At 35.7% G+C, this 15402-nt stretch overlaps 1 protein-coding gene across 1 annotated transcript in view; it reads right to left on the bottom strand.

The window, feature by feature from the left end:
* Nucleotides 1-15402, bottom strand: part of LOC104911128 (astacin-like metalloendopeptidase) — a 47766-nt gene that overhangs the window by 4807 nt on the left and 27557 nt on the right. The gene's annotated exons all lie outside the window — the stretch shown is intronic.

The following is a 15402-nucleotide window of genomic DNA, read 5'->3' as shown; positions in this document are numbered from 1 at the left end:
TTCCTTCAGGTGTTTGCAAATCTCTTTTGAGGAGGAAGGAATTTGGAATTGATTAACATTTTTACTTTCCCTTACATGCCAAGTAATGAATGCGTAAGACAAAGGATTGCTGTCAAAAAAGATCTGTTATTCATTAAACCCATGCCATGACTTGGAGTTCTCATAAAAGACCGCACTCCTTCCCTCCTATTACTGGAGGGACTTGACAGTTCTAAGACAAATATTCAGCCACATGACAAAAAACAGTATCAGCTGACTGCTCATTTCTGATATACTACCAGCCAAAAGGCATTACTTTTCTCTGTTAGACAACATTTCAGTTCCAGTAAATATTCACTGACTTAATTTTCTGAATAACTCTATTGCTACTATAAATTTTGCTACTTTGTGTAAGTCAGCAAAAAGCCATGAAGACTAGCTCTTAATATCACACATGGACAGCTTAAGTCAGCACTGCAGTTACCACTGCAGAAGGCCAAAGTGACACTAAATGAGCTAAGATAAATTCTGAAGGAAAATTAGGAACAAGAATGAAAGAAGCAAGGCTTCCAAAGCTTATGTTTGTCTTGTTATTTTAATATGACTTGTTCTCTACAATCTATAGCTCTCATTCTCCATCTGGTCTGCAGGCATATAACTGATTTCAACAGGGGCTAGACACTTGTTACTTTTGAGAACCGGACCTGAAACTTTTTGGGTTAGGCACAGCCATTTGATTGAAAATAAGTAAGTTAAAATATATATTTTAATGTCTAGACTGTCTGCATGACTGAGGCCTCTAGACATCAACATAATTTTATATTTTAAAGACGTTGTTATAGTTAATAGCACGACACAAATTTAGACAAAGGTAAGAAAATGGAAAAAAGGATCCTGTGCAGATGCCATCAGTATAACTGTTTGAGAAGTACTCCACTTCTTTGTGCATACTGTTTCCAATCTGTCGTTTCCCTCATCTGCTGTGCACTTATTTCTAACAAAGCATAATGTAGAATACAGTAGGAGCTGGATACTAAGAATCACAAATAAAATGTTTTAGCAAGAATCCTGCATCTGACTTGATCACTGAGTTGGATTAATCACTTTACTCTAAATACTCAGTTTATCCATTTGTATAATGTATTATAACTAAATCTGGATGAGAACTTCATCACTTACTAACACCACTTCAAGAGCTTCACTTCAAGAGCCATTTAACAAATACTGAAGAGCTGCAGCTGTGATTGTGGTCTAATGCTTTATGGGAGACATTTTTTTCTACATCTTGCTGCTATTTCTAGATATCTTGACAAAACTAAAATACGTATATCATAAATTTTATATTGAAGAGAGAGAAGAAACCATAATTCTCTGGAGTTCTGGAAAAGATCAGGATAGTAGGCCAATGTGCTGCTTGTATAAACAGGTGTTAGAATCAAGTTGTCAAAGCACATTCATCAGCACATTCAGTGGTTACCAGCTGTTGCAATATTATCTGTGGTACAGTTTATTCCTTGGAATCAGCTGGTGTCCACAGGGACACTATGACACAGGTCAGAGTTATGGTGATAAATCAGATTGGGTTAATGCTCCATTCTGGTCAATTATTTCACTTTCTGTTCATCATTATATTGCACTACAGAATTTTCCACTCACAATCTCAATAATTTGAAGGTGCCAATAAAGTAATTTCTCACAAGGGGACAATATTTATCACCACCACTTTTTGAGGAGGATGAAACTCTAACATACAACAATATAATTAACAGTATATATAAAACGAATAGGGATAGAGCAAGGTGAATCTTTTGAATCTAATGTTTTTTTGCACCCAAGAGATTTGGCTGACCTTTTTAATTAATGAATATCCATTTCGACAAATAATTAGAATTTCAATTTAATTTTTAGAAAATAATTGTAAACAACCATAATTTAAAAGCTGTAATTGAAAATAAATTCAGATTAAAGAAGTCTCGTTTGCCATATGTATGTTCTCTGCCACCACCACAAGTAACGTGGAACTGACAAAGACTGGAACATCATAAATTTGAAAGATAAGTTTAAAAAAATCAACTAGATCTCTACAGTGATGTTATACTTCTTTCAGGAATGAACAAATTTGTTATTTATAAACTAAGTTTTGGAATCTTAATAGAGAGATCAACAAAAAGGTAACAGTCTTCAACCACCAGCATCATGCTGCCTGGAGAGAAGATTCTTCACTGGCTTCTATCTGAGCCATTTTGTGAGCAAAATCTTCAGTTTTGTCAAATCTGGTTTTTCATTACTGATTATCTTGAAGCATAATTTATCTCCATGATTTCCTATGGTTAATATAAAATAGTATTATTCTATGAAAGCATCCTCTAACTTTTCTCAAGTAACAAAAAACATTCAGTGATATTTCTAGTGAGCAGATGAAGTATTCTGAAGCTGGAGAATTCCCAAGTATCAGTGCACTTTCAGTACAGAAGACTCTCATTTCAGAGACTGATTCAGTGCTGAGCACAGAATGAGAAAAATCGTGAAGGACTACTCATATCTACCTTCATTAAAACTTTTTCAGTGACAACAGTAGGTATCAACAGTGTTTACTATTGATGAAAATAAACACTGCACTTGCTTTACAGTAAAAAGGAACAAAAAGTATTTTTGTAGAATAAAACTTCTGCTTAGGTTTTATTGATTTTAGGACTCTAGGAATCTAGGACTTAAATATAGGAGCCAATAAGAAACAACATGATTTTATGTTCTATTAGGAAAAACACATGCAAATTAATATGTATTTAAATTACCAGAAATGTAGTCCAGTCTTTTAGACAGTTAGGGACTTCGAACTTCATGCAAACAAACATGCAGATTTGCATGTTTGATGTCTAGGATTACCAAAGTTTTTAAAGTCTATAGTGCTAGGAGAATATGATACATTATTCTATAGACCAGAAGAACAAAATGAAATATGAAAATCAAGAGACCACAAAGTTTATTTTTAAAATGGCTGGAACAGCAATATTTACTCCAGATTGAAATGACCAGTTTGACAGAGGCACCTTACTTTGTCCAAGGAAACATTCCTGTTATGGACATGGGCTCCATTTGTATGCAAAGATTCCCAATTGCATTCTGGTTTATACGTTCCTTCTCCCCATTGTGAAGTAAGCCAAGAAAATAAATAACTAGCACTATATAGTAGAAGCCAAATCAAATTATTTGCCATGTAGTGCCTGATAATTAACAAAATAAGATTCCCAGAAATAAGCAAATCTAACTTGTTTATATAGCTACGAATCTTAAGCAACACAAGAACATAAATCTCAGTAGAAAATGTTATAATAAAAATTAAACAAGATTGTGAGTAGAGAGAAATCTTTACAGAATGCTATAAAAGCTCAAATACCAATGGAAAAATTATGAAAATGAAATCAGCTCGAGTTTAATGGCTTGGTAAATGAAGAAAACATTATGTGGAGTCCTGCAGGGTGCTTACAGTCCACCCCATTATTACAATCCCAGAGTGCTTTCTCTAAACATCCCGTTTTCAGCTATTCACCTTTATGGATGTTCCTCTCTTTCCATTGACCGGTTCTGCTAGCCAGGGCATCCTTTCAAGGATGTCCAATTCCATGGTGCTAAGACCCACTGCAGTAAATGGCTGCAGCGCTCACACAAGTTTGTTAGGCATTAAGCAAGGAAGGTGCCTCAGGGCAGCACGTGCAGCAAGTTTCGTCTGGCAGCAAAATGAACAGTAATATACTGGCTTGTGTATGGAGGAAGGGCCTCCTAACAAGGAAAAGCAAATAATATGTTCTCAAGTTTTTTTCTGACATACTGTCTGTAACAGTTCTACCACCTGTAGACTCCTGGTCTTGAGTCTTGCTTTGAAGAAGTTGAAGAAAAAAGATTTTGATTGGGATACAAGTGCATTATTTGGCCATCTTGTGTGGGCAAATCTGGGAATTCAAAATTAGGAATTATTTTTGGACATCCAAAACAAGCGGAGTTATATGAAAGCATACTTAAAACACTCTGAATTGTCTTCATTTATTTAATAGAAATCTCTCTCCTACATATTAGTGAGTTTATCTTAAAGATATCTCTGTGAAGTAATCTAGAATACAAAGGAGCAGTCAGAACTTGTAATAAGCTGCAACATGCTTTTCCAGTTTCATTTCCACCTTTCTATTCCCTATTCCCACTTAAAGCTGCTGTTGTAAGCTCTTGTGGATTTTCTGGGGGAGAAGACAGCTGTTTCATATAAATGGTGAAATTACACAGGACAATTGCTAAAGAAAGTATTGCTAGAGAATGAGAATGGTGCACGTGAATAAGCCTAAAGTTTCTTAACCTAGACCTAGCTGTTCAGACAGGAAACAAAGAGAGAAAAAAATTAAAGCACATCATAAACCACATACTGCTCGTTATATGGCAGAACTTTTCTTTTGGCCCAGTCTAGTGATTTTCTCTTCAAAGAGAAAAGTTTTCCCAGCACATACAGGATCTGCAAAAGTTACATTTGAAGCACAAATTGAAATGCAATTTGCACTTCATCCATGAGTCAGTATTAGCAGACTATGAAGCTGGAGGTTTCTTACACTTCTTTTTTGAGATGATAGGAGACGTGAAGTACACAGGCACGAGCACACTGTTAAAAGAGTAGACTGATGAATACAACTTGGAACTAATTTGCTTTTTCAGAGTAGCAGTACTAGATAGTGAATGTTAACTCTATTAAAAATCCTAAAACATCTTTGTGGGGGCAAGGCTATGGGTCATGTGCATTTGAGGCACTGATGCATTAAATGAAGTGTTGCCTTAATGTGCTGTCAGCACCATCTCTCTATATTGTGTGACTTCCACGTGAAGTCAGGGAATAGCTTTATGCCAACTATTTTCTTGTCTCTATGCTTACAGCATCTTCACACACATAGGAATTAATGCTGGTATTGTTTGTTCAGCGGTGCAGAATGAGAGCTAATTTGACAGTTTGTGTCACAACTACAGTTTGTAAAGGAATTATTAAAGAGAGCGCCGGGTCTAAAGGGTAAGCTTCAACTAACGCAGATTGGGGTGAGTGGGAGAGGGACAGATACAATAAAGATCGCTCTGTACTTGAGCAAAGTGAGAAATGGAGGAAAAAAGACATTGCTTGAAACAGAAGAAAAGATCAGAGTCAGGTTCTGACTTTGCAGATTTTGTGTGAAACAGTGAAATAATCATTCTGGCTACCTTCCACTCTCTGCACCATGCACACACATCCATACCAAACTACATGTTGCCCCACGCACATTATGCTTTCAACCTCGTGCTTATTCAAGGATTTGTTTCTAACTACTCAGCCTAGGCAGCCCAAAAGTAAAATCAGTACAAACAGTTAGATAGCTGTTCTAAACTATGATCTGCTAGCAATTGCATCCGTATGGCCAGTCAGCAGGTATATAGGGTGTAGTGCAAGCTTGCAGTGCCATAGATTACTAACAGTTTACACTGGCTACAGCCAACTGGTTAAACATGAGTTTATTGCTAATGTCTGCAATAATTCAGTTTTCTGCCTATTCCAGGTTTCTCCTCTAATTAGAAACAAGCAAACTGGAACCAGAATTCTTGATAGCATGTCAAGTGTGATTAGGTGGTGCTGGCAGTAACACATTATAGAGTTCTTTGAAGCTGGTGTTTTCAAATTATAAAAGCTGAATAATGGAATTCTTTATATTTCATCTTAGAGAAGGCTGCATCTCAGCCTGCAAGAAGCATCTAATAGAAGTAAAAGCTAAGGCTGGGAGAGCATTTTGAGTGTTAGCAAGGCTTAAAAACATTTGGCAGTATACTGTAAAAAAGTCTACTTTCACAATGCAATGCAATTCTGTCAGTATTAGATCTAGAGATGGATACCACCATAGGACATGGGAAACAAACTTAAGATACATTATTAGGAAGAAAATTGGTTTTGGTTTGACCAGATCTGTACAAGTGAAGGAGATCAATAAATGAGAAGTGTACTAGAAGCATAAGAAGACAGAAAAGAGCAAGAGCACAAACATCAGTAGTACCTTCTGTAAGTTACAATAACAGCTGATTTTTTAAAATTGTTAGCAATTTTTCACAAAAGGTTGAAACAACTTAATAGTAATAAACATATATCTAAGCTATACACCGAACCGCATACAAAAGGCAGACTGAATTGAGGAGTGAAAGCAATAACTGTATCTCTATTGTAGGCATGCACGGGAAGCAAAAGTACCAATTTTTGTATTTTTGTGTTATAAAACACCAGTAGAAGCTGGGAATATTTGAGGCTTTTCTACAACAAGTTATTTGCAACAAAAGATTATTTAAGTGAAGGTCACTTCAAAATCTAAACATATGAAAAGATAAACTTTTTTCTAGGTTTTGCACCTGCACTGGACAGAAAGAGAAATCCTTACATGTAAAAATGAAAACATGTATGAATACAATTTAAGTACTTCTTTTTAAAGTTAAGTAATTGGAGGTCTTATCTAATTCATTTAGTAGAAGAATTCAAACAAATACAGATTCATGTACAGTTGAAAGTAGAATTCTTGAAGAAAAGTTTATTTTCAGTGGAACTGAATATTTCATTCATACCAAGATGGCTGTTTTTCCTTCTGGATATCTTAAAAAAAGTTAAGCAGGTAAGTTAGAGATCCTACATGCTCACATTAAACCAAGAAGAACCAGCTCTGTATTATAAATAGCCCACAAGTTCAAACTGTCAACAGGAACTTAGTACAGGAACTGTACTAGGTTTGTGTATCAAGGTTTTTGTAGCTGGGGGGTCTGCAAGAGTAGCTGCTGTGAGCAGAGCACAGAAGCTGCCCCGTGTGAGTTCAGAGCCAGCTCCATCTGGCTCCAATAGGAATAAGCTGCTGGCCAGAGCTGAGCCATGAGCTCACTATGCCTCTGGGAGAACAAATTTAAGAAAGAAAGAAAAAAACTATGCAACAACAGCTGGGAGGGAGAAGTAAGAAAACGTGAGAGAAACAGCCCTGTAGGTACCAAAGTCAGTGTAGAAGAAGGGCGGGAGGTGCTCCAGGCACAGAGCAGCAGTTCTCTGGAGCCCAGGAGAGGCCCACAGTGGAGCAGGCTGCCTCCCTGCAGCCCATGGGCTCTACATGGAGCAGCTCTCCATGTGCAGCCCGTGGAGGAGCCCCTGTACAGCAGTGGATGTGGCCTGAAGGAGGTTACAATCCATGGAGAACCTCCACAAAAATAGGTTACTGACCAGAGAGGCAGCTCATGGTGGGCAGCCCACAGTGGAGCAGGAGGTCTGGGAGAGCTGCTGCCATAGGGACCTATTTAGGAGCAGTTTTTGAAGGATGGCATACTATGGAGGCACCCCACACACTGGAGCTGGGGTGGAGAGTGACCATAAAGGAACAGCTGAAATGAAATTATATGGACTCACCACAGCACCCTTTCTCTCATTCAGGGGAAAGATGTGGAAGAGAATGGGTAGAGGGAAGGTGTTTTTAGTTTGCTTGTAGCTCTCCCTGCAATAGGATGTTAGCAATAGGTAATAAATTACATTAAAATAATTTCCTACACTTGCGTCTGTTTTGCTCATCATGGAAATTGATGAGAGATTTCCCTGCGCTTATCTCAACCCTGATGTCCTTTTTCTTTGTATTTTGTTCCTCGTTTCCTTGAAAAGGGAGAGAGGTGTGATGTTTAGCTGCCCATCCGGCTGAAGCCACTGGAGCAAATTAGCTTTAATTCCCCCCTTGTCTAGAAGAGCTGAAGGAGTTTCAGTGAGGTTTCTCACCTAGCAGTGAGGCATCCTGACCATGACACTCTTGGGTATTCTGCAGGTATTCTCAGAATTTCCCACTGAATGGTGTAAAAATGATTATTATTCACTGAATAACAACATGTTCATTGTAAGAGTGAGTAAGAACGAAAATGGCTTGAAACATCAGTGGTCGGTGTACATACTAGGGATATATAGCAAATAGGCTGAAGCTGTGCTCCATATTATTTCAAAACAAACACTATTCCATCAGAAAAACTGAACAAGATGAAAATAAGTATATTTCATGGATATAGCTGTCATCCCCCCTTTAAATTAGAAAGATATTTGGACTCAGCTCTTCTGTGTGTGAAGGTGAACTACAGAGGCATTACCACAAGAAGTACAACCATTTACACAAGTTTTCTGCATTATTTATTCATCCTAAGTCTAGTGTGCTAACAGTACTAAAACAAAGCTAAGCACAATGACTTGAGCTAGCATATAGCTGCCTAAATACATTTTTAGAAATAGCTCCTGTTTTCCTTATTAATCAAAGTGAAAAATTTGAAGAATTATTTTGGCAGTACTGAAGTGTTTTGGTTTGATTTTTCTAGAGTTTTATTTATTTTGTTAGTTTTTCTCCTGACTAAACATTTCATTGTATTGTCACCTTTTCCTAGGGTTATGCCAAATTTAATGCTGTGAAAAAACTGCAGGCTTACTAGTAAGTGTATCTGAGTGAATAATGGATTTACAAAGTATCACCTCATTGTGGCATCCTATTCTGTGAAAGAGAATTACATGTTTTCTGAACAGGGAAAGGAGGTCTGCTTAGAACAAGCAACAACAAATCATCATACAGTTTAATTTCAGCCTGTAACACTGTACCATTCAGAATCATATTTCTAAGTATGGAGGAGGATGAAAACTGAGTTGTGATATTCTGTGTACACCGGCAAGTTTATTTACTATTTGGTGTACTGATGGGCATAAGCAGATGACTGCAAGTACTGAAGAGATCATAGTTCATTCCAAGTAATCAGTTTTCAAATTGCCACAAGTTAGGCAAGAATATTTTCATTTGGAGATTGTCAGTCTGAAACAACAGGATTTGGCCACAGCTACAGACAAGAATGGAAGGAAGATTAAGCTGTGACTTGATTTGATGTTGATGATTCCTATATAAAATGATCAGTGAGAGCATCGTGAGGTAACTGGAGAGCTCTGATGACTAGGGTGATGCCTAGGTTCCAGATAGAGACAGGAAAGAAATGAGCTGCAACGAGGCTTTAGGTGATAGAAATTGAGAAGAAAATAGTCAAGGAAAGAAGTTTTCAAATTGTCAAGCACTCATCCAAACATATTATCTACAGCATTGTACCATAAGAGAAATGTTTAATTTCAATTGGAACTAGTACCTACTTGTGATTGGAATCAAGAAAACAAGGAAATTATTGGCCAGAGTGTATTTAACCTATTGCTTGCTTCATGTAATTCCATTTAAACATTTCTGCTTGTACTACCATACTATGGACAAGTTACATAGTGACATTTTGTTGTATACTTCAGTCATCTGTACATTTGAATCTTGGGGTTACCCTTTAGGGGTTTTCCCATTGTTTTCTTTCCCTTTTAACTGAGTCCATTCAATTCAACACCTGTTTCTAGAGCCTACAAGCAAGGCAAGAGTATTTCTTTACATCAGTGATAGTGGCAACTTGTGCATTAGACGTTGGAAAAAGACTTTTCCTTCAGAACTACACATGATCAGCCAGGCTAGACTAGACTGGATGAACCTTGCATTGGATTTTAAACAAAATAATTAAGCAATTACCAGAAGACAAACAGATTTTGGTAAGAAAGAATCTGGACTAAATAAAATCCAGTAATGTCAGAGTGAAGAGCTTCACATCCTATCATTTGTTTCTTGAGCAGTATAGACCCTAAAAAGATCTGCTCTATAATGATTAGTGATGATAAACCACAAAACTGCAATTATTAAGCTTTGTTAATAGGCAGAAGTTCAATATAGCTTTTTGACTGCATCTAGTTTCACTGCATGAGACCAGTCTATATTGAAACATTAATGATATTTCAATTTTTAAATAATGTAAACATATACTGAAGACATAAGATTCTGCTCTATATTCTTTGCCCCCACATGTCAGTGAATGACAAAATGAGGCCCATAATCATATAGAATTACCAAAGTATTATTAATTTAAAGTAATTAACTAAAAGTCTATAAAAAACAAAAAATGTGGTAAACACATTAAAAATGAGTGGCATATATCAGGAATTAGATTGTGTAGACTGAGTGCTAGCTTCCTAAGAGGCAACTGGAATTTAAGAAAAAAGTTACACTAATATGATGTCTGTATTTCATAGTTAATGGAGGTAGCACTGAACTACTTGTAGGCAAGAAAAGTTTACATCAGAAGATGCAGGCTGTACTTTCAAACTCAAACTGCAAGGAAACTTTAGTACACAATCTGTGCTTTCAAGCTGTGACATGTTCACAAAATAGTGGCAACAGCGAAGACAGCTTTCTTTGGGAACGATATTTTAAGTTCTGCAACTAGAACTTCAGCATGTTTAAAATCAAACACAAGGGAATTAGGCTCTCTCTTTTTTTCTTTCTTAGTGACACAATTGAAAAGACTGTCATGTTTTCAGAAGAAATGCATACCGTGGGGAAGAATGGTTCCAAGAAATATTCACAAGCCATTGAGAGCTGACTTTAAAAAAAATCCTCATCTGTTGTAATCAGATTTTTATATCCAAATTTATTTTAAATTTCAATATACAGTAAGTAAATACTGAATAATACTCAGTTGTATAATGTGACTAGAAAAACATTTGGTGCCAAAAATTGGAATTTCAGATGGCTACTGACTTTCACTGGCTTTTTGGAAGCCTCCATAGGACTGAAGAAACAAATCTAACTTCAACTACTGCTAAGGAAGAAAACCAGAAAGCAACAACTACTGAATACTCTATGCAGCAGGGTAGATTGGAGATTGTTCTCTTTTCTTTGAAGACTCTGAAAATATCTTTAAAGAAACAAAACAAAACCAACCAACCAACCAACCAACCAACCAAAAAAAAACAACAACAAAAAACACTCCAAAAAATGCATTACCTATCAATATCCATGATTTTTGGCTATTACAAAACGTCTCTGTTTAAATGAATCAAAACATATTAACTAGACAATAGGGAAAATTATTTCAATCATTTTAATATGATTGATTTCAAGAATGCATTTTGATAAATATGTTCCTCAACAAAAAGTTTTTCTGTTGAAAGATTTCCAGCCAGGTTTCTTGTATGCCATTTAGTACTGCTACAAGAACTGCCCTGCATTCCTTTGTATCTGCCCTGGATTGTAGGGCCTTTCTGGGGGCAGAGTACAAGAGTAATGTCAGTATGTGAAAATCAAGGTTGGAAAAAAAGGAATGTTTTTCTGTTCCCTTCCTTTTCTTAAAAGCAACATATAGTTTCAGTTACCAGCAAAGAATGTAGTTAACTGTCATCCAAAGAGGCCACTTATTTCTTGATTTTAGCCAATATGCTTTTAAATGTGGAACACTTGCATCTAATACCAATTTTGATACATACTCAAAACTGATTAATGGGTATTAATAATTAATCATAAATGGGTACTTGAATTGATGAAAATTTAGGTATAACTCCTAATTGCCTTTTTTCTGTATTTGAACAAGCAGGCTTCCAGTATTATGCATTTAGGGGACAGAGAGTGCTGACATGCTGAGTGAAGGATGATGAAGAATACAAATTAGGGAAATATTATTTGCAGGTGCTTTTCATTTCTTTGTATTTACATTGTGGCTATGGGTTACCACTAATAGGTGGCTACAGACTTGCCAAAGACAGAGACATTTAAGCCCTAAAACCTCATATTCTATGCATTAAATAAATAAATATATAGAACGGTTTCACTGTGTGCATGACAAGGCTCTGACTAGCAGCTCAGCCATACCAAGTTCAAGCAGGGTAAAAACCTGCTATTTTGTTTCCCTTAACATGCACATATCAGCATTCAATCCTTAGAAGAAAAGTTGAAGACCATTCTGAGAATAATGTATGAGAATATTATAAAATGCAACTAGTGCTACTATCATTGTATCTTCTTGTGTAGAAAGATGAATACAAAGATTTCATTATTGAATTGTGCCTTAAATAAAACTAAGAAGCAAACTGTTCCCTAGGAAATACCTATGAAATTAAATATCTCAAATCACATCACTGATTAAAAACAGATCAGAATTCATTTACATTTGATAGATCCAGTAGCAGTGCTACTGTGGTGTTTATCACTCCAACTATTTCACTGTGATTAACTTTTACTACTAATTGCCCACAGAACACCGGTTACAATAACCTCATACTCATTTATTTCAGCACAAATGCCATGCCACAAGTTGATCACTGGCAGGTTCTTGTAACAAACTGAGCAACACAGAAGAAGACTCATAGGAGTACCAATTTGAAACTTATTAGATCTGGGATGGAAAACCTTATATCAACACATCTCAATTTACACAGGAATTAGTTGACAAACAGAGGATTAAACATGTGAAATCCTACACATTTAGAAATATAACTCAGTATGAATATCAGAATATACTGAATATCAGTCAGAAACTACCTGGAACACAGAGAAAGAAACAAATTGACAATTTATGCTACAAAAAGAAATGCAGTAATGAGTCATTACTGCACAGGACAAAATTCAAATTAGATATATGGAAAAAATTCTTTACCGCTGAGGTCTTCAAAACACTGGAATAGGTTTCCTAGAGAGGTGGCTTACTCCCCATGACTGTCAGTGTTAAGATCAGTTTGGACAATGCCCTCACCAATGTGCTTTAACTTTTGGTTCACCTTTAAGTGTTAGTTGGACTAGATGATCTTCAGTGGTCCCTTCCAACTGAACTGTTCTATTTTATCCACTTTGTAACTTGCTTGTACTGAGCTGAAGCACAACCTAAGCCCCCCAAGTATTCCAAGTATCTAAAGAGTGCAAGTGTTGTTTTGGAATGAGTTTCACTCCTCTGAGATTTATAGAAATACTAAGGATCACACCTTCAGTTAAACTTAAGGACATATTTGACAATTTTTACATGAATGATTCCAGTGCTGTCTTTTGGTTGAAAACACTATCAACGGGAAATACAGGATGGACTTAAGCTAGAATTCAGGCAATATACCTAAATCTTTTATCCTCCCACTATTAAACTGCCCAAGTTTTTGCTTGTAGGCATTTGCAGAGTCCTTGAAACAGGTTTGAAATTGCAACAGTTCTTCTATCTACTTCTTCAAAATGCTCAATTTCTGTAGGCTATATCCAGGAATTGTTTAGAAAACCCCAGGCCTAACACAGTAGTCAGGATTCTGAAATGTAATAGTGTCCTCATTCTTCACTTCTCTTCACTAGGATGATTTAAGCACAAGAAAATGTGTTTAGAGTGAATGTCTTCTGAAGCTCAAATTTGCTTATCTTAAGGAGTGTGCAAGCGTTATACAGGTAATCCAGCTTAAAGGGTGTGTTTTATAGGTAAGCCAGAGCTGGACAAGAAATATGTGCAAAGATTGGAGGAGTTCATAAAACTTTTTACTCAATTTTATGTTTTGCTTCAATGGTAACTATCTGAACACTAACACAGTTTGGTTTAGGTGGCATCTATATCCTGTAAGTGAATTTTAATGTATGTCCAAGAGAGATTCTTCAGTTCAACCAGAAGTTTCAGAGTAATTCAAAAATTAAGCAGCATGATTTTATGACAGAAATAGCATTTTATACATAACAGTGCTTTCTTGCTTCAAAAATCTAACTAATTTCATTCAAAGTTGGATGAATACTTTTTCTATCCCATTCAATAGTTAAAGTTTCATCAACTTGATTAAAGAGAATCTAAACTAGTCCTTGAATTACCTTGAAAATACAAAGCAAACTTGGAAGCAATTTGGCTGTCATTCTGAACTTGCATTCCCCCATATCACAGTATCCCTATTGTCAATCCCCAAAGCCTTTCTAATCAGTAATTCCATCAATGCATTCAGTACAAGATCAGTAAGATAGGATTTGAAGACTAGCTTTTTATCAAGGGAAAAAATCCAGATGTTTTTAAGATGATAAGGTGTTTTATCGTTCTTTGAGTGAGTTTGGTTGAGGATCCAAATGGGATTTCTTAAAGGCACATAGATGATCAGTTCATTGAGTAGAGAAAAGGATAACAAACCAGAATTAATCTCATTTTCTATTTCAATATGCTTCAAATTACACCACAATACATGACAATCTTAATTGCCTCAGGTCTGAAGTTATTTTAAGATGAAAGCTACCTGCAGTGTCAGAGTCTTCTTATCTACTCTGTGCAATTTTTTAGAAAACCTTGGCCCATGTTTTTATATAAACCTGAAGCTGAGTTATAAATAAGCTTTCTGGAATTTATGAATTTGAATGAAAATCATTATAAACCCATTGAAATCTAATGATTTTAACTTCAAACCAGAAGAAACATATTAGTATAGACCAAAATCATTTAAATTTTACTAGGATTGAGATAGCACCCCTTCTATTAATTTATATCCTTAAATTTCTGATACAAAGCACAAATCCTAAAGAAGTCAAAAATCAATGAAGCCAAACAAAACACTGTGGAAATAACCACAGAATTTTGGCTTCTTTGTCTATTTGTAAAGCTGTGATCTGTGATTCTTTCCAATTTAAGCTTAAAGACTTTTTTTTTTTTTTCTTTTTCTCGGGACAAGCAAATCTCAAATGATGCATAAACGTTTAAAGTCTGGTTTCTTAATTAACCTTCATAATAATTGTTTGACTGCAGTGTTACATGAATTCCCGCAGGTCAGAAATACAAAAACAACATTTTCTTTGCATTTCTAAACAGTGTAAGGAACTTATTTAGATCCTTTAGGGATCTGTACTGAGATCTGTTTTCACTTGTTTGAAAATTATCTGGAAATGGACTGAATGACACACTGATAAAATTTGTTGATGTCAGATTAACTAGTTAAAAACAAAACTTAGTGCAAAGAATGAAAGAAAGATATGACTATGCTGAGTGAATGGACCACAAAATCACAGACTAAATGAAATATAATGAATAAAATGTAAAGCAAACATGGGGAAAAAATATTACTCATGTATGTATGATTATATTCTGTATATTCAATGTGTATTCTGAATTAGATTTTGCCCTACTGTAAGAAAGGTATCAGTGTTCCTGCAAATAGTACACTGAAAATATTGGCTTCATACTCAGCAGTAGCAGAAAAGACAAACATTAGGAAATTTCAGGAAAAAAAATAAAAGCAAAAGACAAAAAATAGAAAGACTCTTCTTATGAACACGTGCAAAGATATATTTCTAAATGATTTGTAATTTCTGTCCTACCAAATCAGGAACGGTACAAATGGAACAAGAAAGAATGTGAAGAATGGAAAGAATGATCAGTGATATGGGATAGATAACACATGAAAAAAAAAAACTAGACAAGTGTTCTTAGAAAAGTCTAATTTCCTGAATATGAAAAACAATGCTATAGAAAATAATTGGATAAATGGTTCATCACAGTTTTTCACAATAAAAGAACAAGATGACGCCAAATGAAAATGTCTGGTGGCAGACT

Source organism: Meleagris gallopavo, chromosome 5 (genome assembly GCF_000146605.3).
Source record: "Meleagris gallopavo isolate NT-WF06-2002-E0010 breed Aviagen turkey brand Nicholas breeding stock chromosome 5, Turkey_5.1, whole genome shotgun sequence".
Classification (NCBI taxonomy): domain Eukaryota; kingdom Metazoa; phylum Chordata; class Aves; order Galliformes; family Phasianidae; genus Meleagris; species Meleagris gallopavo.
The sequence above is the reverse complement of the archived record's forward strand: the minus strand, read 5'-3'. Positions and strand labels throughout refer to the sequence as shown.